Source organism: Gossypium hirsutum, chromosome A06, assembly GCF_007990345.1.
Source record: "Gossypium hirsutum isolate 1008001.06 chromosome A06, Gossypium_hirsutum_v2.1, whole genome shotgun sequence".
Classification (NCBI taxonomy): Eukaryota; Viridiplantae; Streptophyta; class Magnoliopsida; order Malvales; family Malvaceae; genus Gossypium; species Gossypium hirsutum.
The window spans coordinates 73,783,415-73,795,784 of record NC_053429.1 but is presented as its reverse complement, the minus strand read 5'-3'; the positions used below and the strand labels follow the sequence as shown (position 1 = coordinate 73,795,784).

The 12,370-nt window shown below is 35.6% G+C and overlaps 1 long non-coding RNA gene and 1 other non-coding gene across 2 annotated transcripts; one reads left to right on the top strand and one right to left on the bottom strand.

The window, feature by feature from the left end:
* Nucleotides 1-348: 348 nt before the first annotated feature.
* On the bottom strand, nt 349-1,471 carry LOC107911454 (uncharacterized). The gene is made up of 2 exons (XR_001687890.2): nt 909-1,471; nt 349-637 (listed from the first exon to the last, which is right to left on the bottom strand). It is a non-coding gene; the product is annotated as an uncharacterized lncRNA (long non-coding RNA).
* Nucleotides 1,472-12,263: 10,792 nt separating this feature from the next.
* On the top strand, nt 12,264-12,370 carry LOC121230976 (small nucleolar RNA R71). The gene has a single exon (XR_005929047.1). It is a non-coding gene; the product is annotated as a small nucleolar RNA R71 (small nucleolar RNA).

The window sequence follows — 12,370 nt, the reverse complement described above, 5'->3', positions numbered from 1 at the left end:
AGTGAATCTTATCTCCATGTATCGACAATGGAGCAGATTTGACCACCAGCCTCATCTCTCTGAGGTAGCAAGAGAGCAGGTTGAAGAATGAGTCTTATCTTCCTGATGTAGCAAGGAAGCAGACTAAAGGTTGAAGATCTTATCAGCCATGGGGCAAAATTGAGTCACCATCTTATTTCCCTAAAAGCACAGTCAAGATTCAACAAAACCGGGCCAAATTGGTCCTATTTAAATTCTTTGCTCTATTCTCGTTACATGACAATGAGCAAAGAGGGACAACTGTAATTGGCCCATTTCGCCCGGGCTAAAAAAACCAAAAATAAAAATAAACAAAAACAAAAAAATAAATTAAGATGAAAACCAATAAAAGTCCATTACCAATGTCCTTTTACAAATTTTTTAGGCCCAAATAAAGAGTTTATACCAGCCCAAATACAATTTTAACCCAAATTCATAAACCCATATCCTAAACCTAGCCCAAACCCAAAAGAACCCAAAAGAAAAAAGAATTTCAGTAGCCAAGAACTCCAGAAGCTCCTGGAATACACTAGAAGGGCAGCAGAGGGTTGGCTTCCCACATGAGATCCCTGCACACGGCCTCCACGCCATTCGGGTCATCTCCTTCGTACGGCCATACCTGCAATCGAATGCACGAGAAGCGGCAATAACAGAATACAAAATAGATTTCTATAATTTTTAAATTGTTATTTTTCCGACTATAAAAAGCCCTCACTTGTACTGTACATGGTACGCGAACTATACGCATACACAGGCAAATCAAATAGAGAGAAATTAATCAACATTTTAAGGTGATTTTAGCTTTTCTAGTTTTTTCTTCTTTCTTGATTTCTTTTCTGGAAGTGCTTCATCATTGCATTTTTTTTAAAACAAGGGAAAGGAAGTGTTACCGTGCAAAAAACACCATGGAGTTCTTCTCTTTGTTTTGTTGATGTCGAAGTTGAAGGGAGATCTCGAGGCTGATTCGGGCTAAAGTGGATGTTCTTTTTAAACTTCATTTTGCTTTTGGTAAAATAGTATGGGATTTTAAGGTTTTTTTTTTAAGAAAAGAAAAGAAAAGGGAGAAGGAGTGCACTTATCAGATCTCCATGGGCGTGACTTCCATTGACAAAATCTGGTCACCATTGGTGCTCCGTTGGCCATCAAGTAAATGATGGTTTGGGCGGCTACATGTTGAGCCAAACCCTAGTGATAGGGGAGAAAATTTATGTTTTAGGAAAATGGAAGGTTAAGTTGAATTTTGAAAAGAAAAAAAATTAAAAGGTAGCATTAAATGTGGAAACATCATCATGTAAAAAGTGGGTCTGTGCGTGTTGACCCAATCTGAGAATTGAATCCGCTTGCTTTTGCTTCAAATGGGTTAATAGCGCATTTGGTCCTCCTCTTTCATGCCTATTTTCAATTGGCCTCTGTTTATACTTCGTTTATCTTAGAAATTTTCTCTAAAATTTGTATGCCCTTTCATTTTAGCCCACGTCTCAACGCAATGTTTTAGGATCAGGGATAATTTTAATCTTGGTCCCTGTGAATTCACGCGTGTTATATATGGGTCCTTATTTTATTATTAGTAGTTTATTTCATTTGTAATTTTTTTTTATATTTTACTTTGATTTCAATTAAGTAATTTGTTTAGATTCATTTTATAGTTTTAAATTCAGACTTATTTACTTGTATATTTTGTGTTACTTTAGTAGATTTTTTTAAAATTTTATTTTTATTATATCATTTATATTATTTGTAATGTTTGTATTAATTGTATCATTTGTATTATTAGTTTACTTATTTGTTGTAATTTGGGTAATTGTATTTTCACATGTTGTATACTGTTTTATGTAATGATTTATACATTATTATACATATATATATCCGATAATAAAATTAGCTTTTTTTCATGAATAGTATCAACATTAAATTACTGCATACATTTAAATGTTTTGAATTTGCTAACACACTTATACATATATATTTGTTGACGAAAAGGAAATTACACATGTTTTATATGTTACTTAACCATTATACATAAGGAAATATTGGTACATAAATTTAATCTATATTTATATATATATATAAATCCATACATTTTGAGCATATAGTCTACTTTGTGCATATAAGTATATTTTCAAGTCTATATAATTTATAGTAAAATTAATTTAATCTAAAAGGCATTATTAAGTGCATGTTTTTACAAGTAATTATTTCTAAATCCATTTATGTATACATATGTTTTTGTAAATCTATTGCATGTATTTCTTTTATGCATATAGTCTATTTTGTACATATAAATATATTTTCAAGTCTATTATATATAATTTATAATGAAGTTAATTTAATTTTAAAGGCCTTATTAAGTGCATTTTTCTATTTTTTATTTTTTTTATTTTTACAAGTAATTATTTCTAAATCTATTTATGTGTATATGTTTTTGAAAAGTTATTGTATGTATTTCTTACAATTTTATGTTATTATATTTTTTTTATCCCATACATTATTTAAATTTTCTTTTATATACTTTAATAAATATTTTTAGCCCCTTTGAATATTTCTTGATTTACAAATCTTCATCCTATAGTATATATTTTCATAACTTCATACATAGCTCTAATTTGCTTTTGCAAGTAGTTTCAAACTCATTAATTCCATAAGTCATATGTTATATATTGTGTGATCATTGTTATTGTAAACTTGACTCGTTTTTTAAATCTTCATTTTATTCTGTATATCTTGTATTGATTGTGTTATATTAGATTATGTATATTGTTGTTATATATTATTCCTTCATGATTTTATTTGTTATATAAATTGTTCTCCATCAATGATCAAAAATTTGGTCACATTGTACTTAGAATAGTTGGATTTATTACTTGTGTCTAGTTGTATCTTATTATTTCATGTTCATAAATCCTTTCCCATGCAAACGTTTTGTTGCAATGCATTAAATATTTCATTTATTTTAAAACAAATAAACGTATTTTTGAGCAAATTTCCAATTTTCTACCATTCAAAAATTTTGAAATAAGACAATATCCAATATGTGGGGAATTCGGAAAATCGTGCTCAATCGTACTGGGTATGATTTTTCGGTGAACCAAATATTTGGATAACCTTTTTATAATTTTTACAAGTTTTTAAAAGTCAACAATCAATCGTATTTTAAAGATATAAAGGATCGTATCCAATCGTACTGGGTATGATACTGCATATCTTTGAAACGAGAGATTTTTTACCACTACTTTGAGCTATTCAAACAGTTTTTTTTTTAAAAAATCATACTTTGGAAAAATCTTTTCTTTAAAAAACTTTTGATATAAGGATAGCATCAAATCAATTTGGTACCAATTTTTGGGCGTAATGAGGGTGCTAACCCTTCCTCATGTGTAACCGACTCCCGAACCCGTTTTTTTTATTTTACATAAACCAAATTTATTTTTCATTAAATAAAGTGTTCTAATAGGTGGTCCAGTCACACCTAAATCAAGAGATTGGTGGCGACTCCACATTTTTGTTTTTCAAAGTCGATCCCTATTGCTTTCAAAATAAAAAAGGGTTTCAATAGCTAGCTAGAAAAATGACTAGTCATCAGTTGAATACAAGTGAGCTTCTTCTCAGAATATGGAATTAACACTCAAGCTTAAAAAATGGCGAATTACTACTAATATGTATATAAGTATTGTTGTTGTTGTTGTTGTTGTTTTCTTTTTTAAAGAACAAGTCAAATACATAGAAGAACAAAACATAGCTAAGCAATTAGTTCAAATCAAATCTTGACAAAAATAGGGATCAAATTAGGGGATTTCAACAATAATGGGTTATGAGTTAATATTGAGGGTAAATAAATTAATGGTTTGTTAGGCTCAAGGGGTTCACTAAAGGTTAATTATGAAGGTAGGCTTTTGTGGAGTGAGTGGGTTAAACCTAAGTGTCTTTGTCATCTTGACATATCAAATCAAATGGTGTGGTCTTGACATGTATAATCAAGCAAGTTCTAGAATAACAATTCAATACTGACGCACTCAAAGCAACAATAAAAGTGAGCATGAAAGAAATAATAGATGCTCTAAAGGCTCAAAATCTCACAAAAACTATGGCTTTTTTATGTTTAAACCTGTGAATTTCAACTCAAAATAATACCTAAACTTGGGAAAAACAACCTAAAAGTTTTTAATTCTTCAAAAATCAACTTATCATGCTTGATTCCTTAATGTCTTAAAGTTTAAACACTCAATGCATAAATGCCTATGTTTTAATTCAAGACATATCAATAAAAATCATAAATTAATTAAAATTCATTCTAATAGTGATATGAGTGATTCACGTGAGAATAAGACACAATTCAGGGATTTCTAATGATGATATAAAAGACCCCCCACCTTAAGATGTACATTTCCCTCAATGTACAAAGATAGATATATTAAAAAAGATATATTTATAATCATAAGATAGGGAGAGAAGTGAAATTTCTTGAATGATGAATGAATTCCTTGAATTGGAGTTTTGGAGAATAATCGGCGTGAGAGTGGAGGAGGATACTCCAGTGGTGGTAGAGGTTCATTAGTCCATAAGTCCTGCGCAAAAAGAATATTATATCTGGTGGTAGCTATGGTCGTGGTCGAGCAGGACATGGCAGTCGTGGAGAACCTTTCCCGGTGGAGTTTTTAGTTCCTATGCGATGATGAGCTTTGGAGCTTTTTATAACTGTGATAGAATCAGGAACTTTTTAGGAAATATAAGGAAGTAGAATTACTCGTAATGAAATAGCCAAAATTTAAAATTGTAAAATAATAATTATAAAACCTAATAAAAATAAGTTTAAAGAAAAATAAAAAGTAGTCTTAAAATAGAATAAAAGTAAAATCATAAAATAATAAACAAAAGTTTTTAAACATCTTCATCGCTAGATGGTTCATGAGATAGGGGTGGCGATGAAATGTGGAAGTGCTGACAAATCTACTGTAGAGTAGCATCAATGTTATCAAAGCGTTGAAAACACTGTTGCTCGAATCGAGTAAGGCGCTCAGAGATGTCCGCGTATGAAGCCGTTGCATAAAATGGACGAGAGGGGGGTGGTGGCTGAGTCGGTGGATCTTTGTGATGTGGAGGAACATCATCAGGAATGTCCTCTAGGTCCTCCTCATCGGTGGACTGGGCGAGGTGGTATTGAGGAGGGTATGTGCCATGTCGTTTCTCAATCATCCTCATACTTAGCATGCTCAAGATGCCATGTGAGGACATCTGGCCGATGAGAGTGAGGTAGGGTGACTGACTACTGTATTGAGGAACCCGAAGTGCTGAGATCGAGTCACATAGGGCCCGATAGAGATGACCCATCTCCTGTGCCGCTCCGTCTGGTGGCAAATGGTGAAGGCAATAAAGTAGGCAAGGTCGATGACGTGCCCGTTCGCCATTACTCCATAAGAAATAGGCGTCATGGCTGGTGACGACGCTGGTGCTCTCTCGTCTCCCTGTCAGAGTATGAGCCAATATGGTGTGTAGATAGCTCAAGGAAGGAGGGTGAGCTGGTGCCTTAGAGCGGCTAGGATCGTAGGTGGCCAAGGTAGGGATGAGATCTCTCCAACATGTTGAGGGGGAGTAGTGGATGTGGCAGTGGAGGGTGTCGAGGTCATTGTCATCCATAAACTCATCCATGTACAACCCTAGTGCAATCCCGAACTCGGGTACGCTCAACTGACGTACTAGACCACGGAGGCTAAACTGGACTGTTCCAGGATAGTCAAAGTTGGTCATGACAGTCTGAAGATGGAAAGTCGAGCAGAGTTCTAATGTAAAGTCGAGGTACGTCGGTTCAACGATCTCGAAGAAGAGTCCTTACGGGTCAGTCATTAGGAGGGCTCAGACCGCGTCAGCCAATTGAATCTGCTCGAGTGCGGCCTAGTCAATGCAATGGCCCACACCTAGGGGTTAGGTCTGTAATATATGCTATAATTCCTCCTGAGGTCCCAATGCAACCTAGAGGAATGGATGCCTAATCTCATTGGTAGGACCCGAGGATGACACTGCTCATTTCCTCTTTTTCGAGGCGGGAACAGCGGTCTTCTTACCACGTAAGGATGACATTGTACCTGCATTGAAAAATTGAAGTTCAATCAATATGGCCGAAGAATAGTATGGAAAATCAAGGCTAAATATGAATATTTTATGAGATTTACGTATGAGATGATAAAAACTAAAACCACTAAATATATCAAGTTAGAGGATTATGGAAATAATGAATGAATACGTGTGAGTAGGCATAAATTTCATGGAAACAAGGAAAAATGGAAGAGTATAGCATAATAGAGTAATTTAAATTACAAAAATTTTTATTAAACAAGCACTATTATTTTACTATTCTAACTATGAATATTCAAAAATAGTTCAATATAGCAAAGGAATCATGAAATAAGCAACTTATTTGAACAAAAATAGAGAGAAAAGAGTAAACAAATGCAAAAAGAAGGAACTTGGGGCATCGAAATCCGTGTTGTAGGCAGCGCACGGGCGTGGGGGTAAGGTGTGTGGAGTTGCAGCAGCTAGGGTTAGGGATTTTTAGGGAGGGAGATGATGAATAGTAAGGGGTTTATATAGATTTTGGGGCACACATCCGTGTCTAATTTTTGCCCGTGTGTTTCGCAAATTTTGAATTTGGATGCGTCTGACATTCGGCCCAGCCCGTGTTTGTTTTGACAGTGTCGACCACGGGTGGAGGGCACGGGCGTGTCGCATGCCCATGTTACATTCTCAGTTTCAACCACGGTTTCAAGGCACGAGCATGTTGTACACCCGTGTTGTATTGGCAGTTTTGCCCACAGCCATGTCGTACGGCCGTGGCAACTTATCGTATCCCGTATTGGGGAAAAAATCTTGCCCTGTTCTCACACGGCTTAATGCACGCCCGTGTGCCTGGCCGTATGGTATTTAGAAAGTCTGCGTTCCATGATTTGGTTAGTATGTTAGATGTTAAAAACTAAAATTTTAAAGAAATTAATAGTTAACGCTCGGGTTGCCTCTCAATAAGCGCTTATTTATAGTCTAAGCTCGACCTACCCCACTTTTACATGTCAAGGTGGAGCGAGGAGTTTGCACTCCTCATCCCTGATATAAAATTTATCAACATAAGGTTTAAGACGAGTATTGTTTACCTTAAATGTGCCGAATTTGGGATGATTTACCTTGACTGTACCATATGAAAAAATACTGAGTACCGTAAGAAGAATTTCTTCATTAGTTTCAGAAATGGTAATACGAGGATCTACTGCATCTAGTAGTACTTTGTCTCCAACCTTAAGTTTATTTGGTGAGGTATTGAGCTCGTCTTGGCTCGGTTTTAGCCTATCAGGTGTTCTCAGTGTCTGTGTCCGTCATTCATCTAGCTCCTCGATTTGTAGCCTTCGTTCTTCATAGATAGGTCCCTTGTTGTTGTTTGAACACGGCTTATATACGTTCTTTGTAACTGTTTCCTGCACAGAAGGTTTGTGACAGCCCTAAATTGACCCTAGTCGGAAAGTGGTTTCGGGACCACAAGACCGAGTCATAAAAATAATTAACCATTATATTTGATGCTTATTATATGTATATAGGCATGTGTGAAATTTTCATGTTTGAATTTTGTTAATTGTAAGTGAATTTTGCTAAATAGGACTTGTGTGAGAAAATTTAGAAATGTGCTAGGCAAATGTTAAAGTGGCCTATTGATGCATGCTAGAAAATGTTGTCCTTTCATGTCAAAATACCCAAAACTTGGGATGGTGGCCGGCCATGCTATGGGTAAAAAGGTATTATAAACATGCTATGTTAGTGTTTCATGGGAGGAATGATAAAATAAGGAGCATGGTAATAAAATAATGAAAAGGAAAATGATGAAGAAAAAAAAAGAAAAAGTTCTCATGTTGTTCAACTTGGCCGAATAGAAGAAAGAAAAAGAAGGGAAAGAGCTTGGAGAAAATCGGCTATGGTGGTTCACTAGACTAAGGTATGTTGATGTTGTTCCATGAGATTCATGCATATTTTTAGTTGTTAGCTGAAGTTCTACCTAGCCCATGGTTTAAATCTTCGCTAATAGATGGAGATGATACTCGGCCATGGGTGTTGCCTTCTTGGTTGGTGTTTGATGTTGTGGTGATAAGGCATGAAGATGAGTTAAGTTTTGGCTAAGGTGGACTTGTGTTGATGTCATTTGCATGCTAAGTGTGAAGCTTTGTAATTATACATGTGATGGTGATTGATGACTCTTGGATTTTCTTTTTAGCATTTTTGAGTTAGACATTAAGTTCTTTGTTTAACCCATGACCAAAATTGAAATGGTATGGTGTCTTGATGCATTCGGCCATGGTAGGAAGTAGATGAGAATTGGTAGTAAGGTGAAGTGCAAATGTCAGTATTTGATTACTAGTGTATATATGTGTATTAGCCGAGTTTTGAACTTGAAACAAAATGGTATGTAGTCAATACAAGTAACCATATTTGTAGGAAGTATTAAGCATATAATCGGCCTCAACATAGACATGCATATTCGGCCACATGAGGTAGATTGGTGTTGCATGTATTCGGTTAGAGGCAAGCATATTGATGCTTTTATCTTGGCTTAGATAATCAGCTAAAAGAGAGTGTGGGCTAATATGTTGAGTTGATTCATGATTTCATATACATGTGACTCTAATGTCTAATGTATATATGGGTTAAGTACCTTGAGTTTCTCTTTTTGATGTTCAAATGATTAAATCAATTTATTGTTAAATTAAGCTCAAGAGCAAAGGGGAACTAAATCCGATAAGGGAAGGAAAAAGTGATTGAATAGCCGTCGAAATCGTTCGACAACATCCGAGGTAAGTTTTCGAGTAATGAACCTTAGTTTACGATTTGATTAAGTCATGATGTATAATCATAACAAATATACGGTGATATAATGATTCTACTTGAATTATATGTTGAGTTAATTAGTTTATACGCATGATGGGTAGCCGTATGTGCATAGAAATCATGTCATAAAGCAAACCAAATCATGCTGTTTGTATGTGGCTATTGAGCCGAAAATGGGAATGCTTAATAGTTGACTTGTGTTTGAATTCTAGTTATGAAAATGAAATAAAGATGTGTCATGATTTACTGATATATGCATGAATATTCGGATGATAACGGGGCTAAGTCCCGAAGGCATTTGTGCTAGTGACTAATTCCGGGCTAAGTCCCGAAGGCATTTGTGCGAATTACTAATTCCGGGCTAAGTCCCGAAGGCATTTGTGAGAGTTACTAATTCCGGGCTAAGTCCCGAAGGCATTTGTGCTAGTTACTATATCCGGGCTAAGTCCCGAAGGCATTTGTGCTATCTACTATATCCGGGCTAAGTCCCGAAGGCATTTGAGCGAGTAGCTATATCCGGTTAAATCCCGAAGGTACTTGGTTTGGGAATGAGCGATCTTGCTGTAATAATTTCAATTAATATGCTCGTAAAATTCCACGATGAGGTATGTTTCGTATATGCATTGGATTAGTTGATTCCTTTTAAATAGTATTCGCTCGATTAATGATCTTCCGACTTTTGGTTAAGTTGATCTCTTATGTATGAGTATAAGGGTTGGTAATGTGAAGTAGGTATGATTTTGAGAATGTGTGTATATGAAATTATCCGTTTAGTCATATGAATGCTATACTTCAATTGTGTCTAATTTCATTGCTCAAAACTTACTAAGCATTAAATGCTTATTCCGTTTCTTTGATTCTCTGTTTTATAGATTTTGGTTCGTCAGCTATCGGACTCGTGATTTGTCAAAGTCGAAGTCGTCCACACTATCAAAGCCCTTGTGGTACTCTTTTAGTTGAACTCTGCTAATGGCATGTATAGGACTGCCCTTGTGTTATTAGTCTAGTACTTTGGTGTTGTATATATTTGGATAGCCATGCGAAAATGGCTTATATATTTTGAGCATAGTGTTATAATCATTTTGTATGTATATGGTTATTGAGAGGTGTGGATATGCTTGGCAACGATTGGCCATTGGAATGGTTAATCATGATCATATTTTGTGCTATATATGCTAAAGGGCTAGTTGAATCATGGAACTATGAAATAGGTAAAGTCTACCTTAAAGGCAGATGCTGACAGCAGCAGTGATGTAAATTTGAAAAATCACTAAAAATAGTAGGAATGGAATTAAATATTGAATAAATTATTTAATCGAACCTTCATGAATCTAATTTCATATGGAAGAAACGAAACCATCATATGAGTCGTATTTTTAGAGATATTTAGGTTTTCGTGGAACAGGGCCAGAGCAATTTATGGAGCCCCTGATCTGACTTTGAAAATTCACTATAAATTAACCAGAGATAATTAGAAGTCATGCCATATATTTATAGATTCCTTTTTGAGTCTAGTTTCCTTAGAAACAAACGACATAAGTATTGAAGCCCTTTACAGGGAGATATATAAGTCGTAATGCATGAAGGTTAGAGCAGTCGAACCCTGAAACAGGGGAGACTTTAACTAATAACCTGTACAAATTGGCCTGATTAAAAATTCTAGAAAACAATTTGTAGATGGATATATGAGTCTAGTTTCAGGAAAAATTTACGGAATAAGTTTTCGAGCTTCGGAACTGGAGATATGATTTTTAAAGTGACTGTAATGCAGTTAGGCAGCTTGTCTGAAAAAAAATAAACTGTGTAAGTCAATGAAATAAGTCCGTAAATACCTCGTGGTCGACTCCGGCAACGGTCTCGGGTACGGGGTGTTACAAGGTTTCACCACATGATCAGTACTAGCAGAATGATTTATACAACCACCTTCAATTTTTGATGTGTTACTCAAATTACGAGCTTGAAGGGTGATTGTTTCGTCTCCCACACAAAGTGTGAGTTCACCTGTACCAACACCAATAATGGTTCTAGCAGTCGCTAAAAATGGTCGTCCTAAAATTAAAGGTACGTTACTATCCTCTTCCATGTCTAGAACAACAAAGTCTACTGGGTATTTAAATTTATCGATCTTAACAAGAACATCTTCAATGATACCCCTAGGAAATCTAATGGTTTTATCAACCAATTGAATGCTCATCCTAATTTGTTTAGGTTTCCCAAGACCTAGTTGTTTAAACATTTTATAAGCCATAACATTAATGCTTGCCCCTAAGTCAGCCAATGCATTACGAACATCTAAACTACCAATTAAATAAGGAATCGTAAAACTCCATGGATCTTTCAATTTATTGGGTAGCTTATTCTGTAATATGGCTAAGCAAACTGCATTCAATTCCACATGCGACGCCTCATCCAACTTTTGTTTATTTGTTAAAAGCTCCTTTAAGATTTTGAATGCGTTTGGCATCTACAAAAGAGTTTTAATAAACGGTAAATTACTATGTAACTTTTTAAAAATTTTAGGAATTTACTGAATTGTTCTTCTGTGCGGTCTTTACTTGTTGCGTTTGGGTACGGCACACGAGGTTTGTATTCTTTACTTATCGGTTTTTGGTCATTGTGGTCCACCTCACCCTTACCTTTACTTACTATAGTTTCTTGCTTCAATTCTGGTTCAGGTGCACCTAGCCCTTCCGCATCTTGAATGGTAATTGCATTGATTTGCTCCCTTGGGTTAGATTCAGTGTTACTTGGCAAACTACCTTGTGGTCGTTCAAAAATCAGTTTGGCGAGTTGGCCTATCTGAGTTTCGAGCCCTTGGATTGACGCTTGTTGATTCTTAAGAACTGTCTCGGTATTCTGGAAACAAGTTTCTGACACTGAGATAAATTTTGTTAACATCTCATCAAGGTTTAGCTTCTTTTCTTGCTGGTAAGGTGATTGTTGAAAACCCGAAGGATGTTGTGGCATTATAAGTGTTACTATATGGGTTATTTTGGGGCTTAAAGTTATTGTTACCCATATATTGGACTTGGTCCTCCTCGATGCTAGGGTTGAAAGGTTGATATTTTGTGCATGCTCTTCCTCCATTCGAATCGCACCTCATGATTGGATGTACCTGAGTAGAATCACATAAATTTTCAATCTTTTTATTTAAGAGTTCTACTTGGTTAGATAGCATAGTAACCACGTCGAGGTTGAAAACACCGGCTACTTTCGTCGACTTTGTTCTCATAACTTGCCACTGATAGTTATTTAGTGACATCTCCTCAATAAATTCGTAAGTCGCCTCAGGTGTCTTATTATTGATAGTTCCTCCAACGGCTACATCAATCATTTTTCGAGTCAAAGGATTCAGGCCATTATGCAACGTTTGAACCTATAGCCAAATCGGTAACCCATGGTGAGGGCACCTTCTCAAAAGGTCCTTGTATCTCTCTCATGCATCGTAGAGTATTTCTAAATCCATTTGCACAAAAGAAGAGATGTCATTACGCAATTT